Genomic DNA, 6,000 nt, shown 5'->3' on the forward strand with positions numbered 1-6,000 from the left:
GCAAGGCAGCCAGGGTGGTGTGCATGGTGGGGACTTTGGAGTCAAGGTCTAGTTCTGCCACTGGCTTGCTGGGTGACTTTGGACTGGGTCTCAGTAGCTTCACTGAAAATGGGGGAGAATGATGCCTACTTTGTGCACTCATAGCGAGGACTGGAAAGCAGGTATTCCATCCCTCTCAGTTCCTTCTTTTCAATGAAATAAAGACCCTCACATGGGCTGCCTACAGGGCAACCCTTGAAGGCATGTGCCTGGGGAGGCTTGATTCTTACCTTTAAAAGCCCCTGGGCCTTAAATTGAGCTTGTAGTTGCTCTTTGGGTAACTATCAATGAAGCAGGAAGCTGAGACTGGGTGCTGGTTAGCTTGGGACAACAGGGGCTCAGAGAGAAAGAGGTGTGGGGAGAGGGGGTGTTGCTGGGGGTGGGGGGGCCTGGGAGGGAGAACTGGAGGCTTGGAGGGGCTCACAAAGCTTGGCTGCATGCCAGGTGATGACACACTCTCTTCCGTGGTTCCCAGGAAGCCCCCAGCAAACTCTCCATTCCTCGCTGATGCACTGGGAAGCTGGGTCTGGTTTAGGGCTTTGTCAAAGTGTGGAGGGTGGGCTCCAGGTGCGACACAGTGGGGAAGACTGCCCCCACGGCCTGGCTTCCCCAGGCCGTGAACATAATGACTGAGTGGGTGTTGTGGTGCTTCTGCAGCTGGAAAGGTTCTGCACCTGGACACAGCGGTGAAAGGGGAAGGTTAGACAGTCTCCAGGCCGCTGGCTACAGGTCTTGGGAGGTTATTATAATCACTAATGGGAATGTTTTAACGGCGAAAATCTCCTAGGTTGACACTGGGATCTGAGCAATGTGAGAGACAAGATGGGGTCAAGCATGGGGGTCGGAAAGGGCTGGGCGTCAGGGGAGACGGTGGGGCGGGGGGATCTTTTGGCATGATCCGTGGCGTGCTCAGAGGGCAGCAGGGCACCAGCCGCAGACCCAGGGCAGGTCTGAGTGAGCAGTGGAAGAGAAGGGCAAGCGAGAGCCTCTGCCTCCTGCCAGTGCTCGGGGACCGTGACACCTGTCTCCAAGGAGGGGTTGTGGCAGACCGTGTGCACGAGGTCCAGAAAAGCGCTGAATAAGAGAGAGTGGCACCTACGTGGTATTTCATAGGAAAAGCAAATGACTGGAGACTGGACAAAGCTCTGACACACGCCCACTCGGGCCAGGGCTTTTGGGCAGGGACCGTACACCGAGACTGGCTGCCCTCTTGCTGCCCTTTAGTCTTGAAGCAAGACTGCTCTGAGGCATGGGGTCCCACCTATTACCTCGTGCCCCGCCATCCTCCCTCTGCCTGGGAGGTCGAACCCCCCAGGCAACCTGTGGGCTGGGCAGGGGCCAGGAAGCTCAACGTTTTTTGAAGAGCCTTCTGCTTCTTTCTGGAACAGCTTGCCTGCCCCCTAGTGGACTTCTGAAGAGTCTCAAGCACTGGTGCGCGTTGGAATCCAGAGCTCTAGTGCCTTGAAAGCGGGGCCAGGGTCAGAGCAGGACTAAAGGAAGCCTGGCAAGCCCTCAGGTAAGGACCAGGGCTGCAGTGTCCTCCTGCCCCAGGTGGGCGCAGGAGCAACGGGAACGATAGCACCCACTTCCGGGGGCTGCAAACTCGGGTCCCTGAGACAATTCACACACAACAAACTCAGTACGTATGTGGCCCATTGCTGCTGTTCCATGTCACTTCACCTCCCTATGTTAGAGTATAGACTCAGCTTCAACAGCCTTTGAATAAATTTGGATTTTTAAAAAACTTTTCATTTATTTATTTTTAGAGAAATGGAAGGGAGGGAGAAAGAGAGTAAGAGAAACATCAATGTGTGGTTGCCTCTCACAACCCCCCCTACCGGGGACCTGGACGGCAACCCAGGCATGTGCCCTGACTGGGAATCAAACCAGTGACCTTTCAGTTCACAGGCCAGCACTCAATCCACTGAGCCAGGGCCAACCCTGGATTTTCATGCATTTATGTGGGTGAATTCCCTTAAAAGTGAGGTTCACCTGCCCCCACAGTGACTTCCTCCAACTCCCTGACCCTGTTATGTTTCTCCTCTCTCTGGGGTCACAGAAAGAGGGCTTCAACCCAGCCCTGCCCTCCAGAGGCCCAAGTCTGCTAGACACGGTGGCCAGGAGGCTGAGGAGCCAGAGAGGGAGGTGCCCGTCCCATAGCACTTGGGGGTGGAAGGGAAGATCTCAGGGAAGCCTTTCTGGAGGGAATGGTGAAGGAGCAGATGTGTGAAGTGTGAGCAGTTACCCAGAGGGACTGGGAAGCAAAGGGGCGGGGGAAGAGCCCCCAGGCTGGTGCAAGGGTTGGAGGTAGGAGGCCCGTGGCAGCAGGAGGGGTGGTGGCAGGGAGAGAAAGAGCAGCCGGAGAAGCCACCAGCTGGCACACCTGGCACGCAGGATCCCAGCTAAGCCATAGACTAAGCAAGCCCAGGTGCAGAGAGCAGCTGAGGAGTCCTCAGGAGTGGCGATGGGTCGTTACGGGCTTTTGGGCTGACTAGTTCATGAGCTTGCTCCCTCATCCGCTCTCCCTCCCAGTGCCCACCTCTCCCTGGGCATGGGAACGACGGGCTGAACCACATACTGTCGCTACCATCAAGTGAGGGTCGGGCACGGCAACGACCTCGTTACATACAGGGGGCAGTTGGAGAGGGGTTTCAGGAGTAGGTGGCTTTTCAGGGGGACTTTGAAGGACATATAAGAGTTCACCAAATGTGGACGAAGGGATAAGATCATCTAGACAGAGGAAACAGCGAGAGCAGGGTGTGGCATCAGGAGGGACTTGGGGAAGAGCAAGCAGTCAATCATGGCCGAAGGGCTGAGTGTGTAGGGGCAGACGAGGTGAGGGCAGCGGGTGTGGGGCTTTGAATGCCAGGTTCAAGTGTTTGGACTTTTCTAAGAAGCCCATCCCAAACTGTGCCTGCCTGAAGAACCACGAGCCAAGCACGTCCAGATCGCCTGGCCCTGTGCGCCCATTTGTCATCACAAGGACCCCATCCCCTAGGGGTGCCAAGAGTGTCCCATTGCTGGGAACCATCCCCAGGGAACAGGAGGGTGGTCTCAGGCCAGCAGGGGAAGACAAGGGAACTTCAGGGGGACCAGCTAGCACTGACTCATCATGAAAGTCATAACGCGAGGGCCCCATCTTTGGGGTTCCACCTGGGCATGTGCCCGGAAGCCCCATGCAAATGCCGGGTGGCTCCTCATAAGAGGAGGGCCAGCTCTGAGCCTCCTCAGCCTCATCTGTCCTCACCGTTTGCAGAAGAGAAAGCTGTGTGGTCCCCGAGGCCATCCCAGGGAGTTTTGCAGGGACTGTTGCTATTCCTCTGGGCTGTCGCAACGCTGAGTAACCACCTCGGATCAGGAGACCGGCTTCACCCTCTGAACCTCTGCTTCCTCATCTAGAAAGTGGGCAAATAACTCTGCTCTGAAGGTGACTGTGGTTGAGACATCATGAGTGGACACTGCAGGCACAGGGTCTGTCCCACGCAGGCAGTGGGGAAAGGTGGAGTACATGAGCCTAAAGCCTCCCAGGACAGAGGAAACCAGCCCAGCCCCTGGCAGGGGCAAGACACCGGAGCCGGGCGGACACTGGCCTTCCTCCTCAGAGACCTTGTTCCCGGCTGATGGGAGAAAGCTGGGGACAGGTGGGGACCTCAGTGTGCGGTGGTCCATTTATATGCAGTGTGTCAGCTTTGGTGCCAGAGTTCCCTCCCAGAGGCCCCCGGGTCTGCCCTGGGTATTTGTCAGGGGCATCTGAGCACAGAGCTGCCTCAGTCCTTCTCAGAGGGGTGGGCAATGGCCAGGGGCTGCCCCCCTAAACAACTGTTCCGGAGGACGTCAAGAGTAAGGAGACCCATGGCTGGATGCAGACGCACCCAGATATACAGCCCACGCACGTACAGAACAGGGCCTTAGACGCACACCACACACACAGACACACACATTGTGCACAGGGGCACCAATATATGGAGATCCACCAGTGTCCCCAGACAGGCGCCCACACAGATGTACTCGGACACAGGACATACACAGCCAAAGCAGCATATGTGCAGACACACCAAGGCCCACATACACACAAATGCATGTACGCAGCTCACACAGCAAACACAAATACATATGGGCAACACACGCATAGACATTCACAGACATGCACACGCACACTGTCACCTGTGGCTCAGGGCACTTTGAGCTCTGACATTCGGAGGGCACGCACAATGCCACCAGGTCCATGGCCCGTATGTGTGCCCTGAGTCCCAGCAGTAGCACGCTCCTCAGTTGAGAGTACATGTTCACAACTGGAGCTGCCTTCAACTCAGAGCTGCCGTAAGGCAGGCAGGCAGGGGTCTGGTTCTTGTGCAGTGAGGAGGTGAGGCTTGAACAGGCCCACTGACCAGCTCATGGTAGCAGAGCTGGGTCCTGGTTTGAATTCTGGTCCCCTTGTGTTTGCCCACCAGGCTGGGCCCTCACTTACCCAAAGTGTGCCCTTGCATCCTCACGCCCACATGGAGCTCACAGTCACCCAGACCAGACATTCCTTTTATGTGTGAAGAGACTGAGGCCCCAAGAGAAAATCCACAGCCTAAAGTAGGTCAGTGGGGGAGCCAGGGCCATGCTGCCATTCCCCACCCCGTGGCCACACGGCACACACAGACACAATCATGCACACCGCTGGGGGCCTGACCAGCAGACGGGCAGGTGCAGATGCTCCCTTCTCCACACTCCTCAGGCTCGCTCGGGGCCAGCCCCACGTGGCATTTCCACCGTCCTCTCCGTTAATCCCACAGCCACATGGGAGGTAAGGGTGACTGGGCTCATTTTGCATTTGAGGAAACTGAGGTGTAAGAAGGTTAGGCCCAAGGTCATGCAGGTAGGAACTGGCAGTGGCGTCTTCCAAGGCCAAGCCCAGCACTTCCCACACACAACAGCTCATGGTTCCAAACACACATCACCCACAGCCCTTCCCCCCCCCGCCCCATACACACACAGCCTGGCCTCTGTGAGCACAGCCAGCAGGCAGAACATTTCCCCAACAATTCCCAAGGGGTCTTTTGAAGAAGGACAGTTTGTTTAGGGTTGAACCTGCCCCGGCCCCTGCCCTCTCCCGGTCTGCCTGAGGGTTTGGGGGAGCATTCTTTGATGTCAAAAGCCAGTCTAATAAGTTGGCGTGGGTTTGGTTTTTTTCTGTAAGAAGTCTCCTTTTTCTAAGAATCAAGCCACTCTCCTCCCCTCCCCCAGACGTTCTAGGAGCCCAGGACCTGGACTCTCAGCCCAGTGCTCACAGAAGCCCTAAGGATGAGACTGGCTCCGGGAGGAGAGGGAGACGCAGGTAATGTTCTCTGCTTTCTCACCGTGGGCCAGGGCCTGTGTTAGGAAGGAGCCTGCGTAGGCCCTTTCACCCCCATTTTAGAGACAGCAAAACAAAGGCCCCAAGTGGGGAGGTGGCCCTGCTGAGCCTGCAGCCCTCGTCTGCCTGGCTCCACTTCCTGGTACCTGTCTTGCTTCCGTTCTCGCCGACGGGGCAAACGATCCCCCACCCCTGCACCTGGGCACCTTGGCTGTGGGATGGGGACAGAGTTCTTCTTTTTAAAATTATTTTATTGTTGTTCAATTACAGTTGCCTGCATTTTCTACCCCCCTCCCCGCCTCCAAACCCACTGCCCTCCCTTGCTTCCTCATCCCCACCCCTTGGTTTTGTCCATGTGTCCTTTATACTAGTTCCTGAGAACCCTTCTCCCCTCTGGGGGGCAGAGTTCTTGACATGAGGAGTAATGAGCTCTGCTCTGACACGCTCTCAGAGTCAAAATAGTTTGTCGAGGACAAAGCACTGACTGAAAGGACAGGAATATTTCTGTTTTTACTGCTTTTGTGTCAAGAGGCAAGTTTACCCATAGGATTCATTCTAGAACACATCAGTTAATATTGCCCGGGCGCTATGAATGAGCACCCAGCCGGCTGCCAGGGAGC

The sequence above is a fragment of the Artibeus jamaicensis genome, unplaced genomic scaffold (genome assembly GCF_021234435.1).
Source record: "Artibeus jamaicensis isolate MK-2021 breed Jamaican fruit bat unplaced genomic scaffold, CSHL_Jam_final contig_64, whole genome shotgun sequence".
In the NCBI taxonomy this organism is placed as follows: Eukaryota; Metazoa; Chordata; class Mammalia; order Chiroptera; family Phyllostomidae; genus Artibeus; species Artibeus jamaicensis.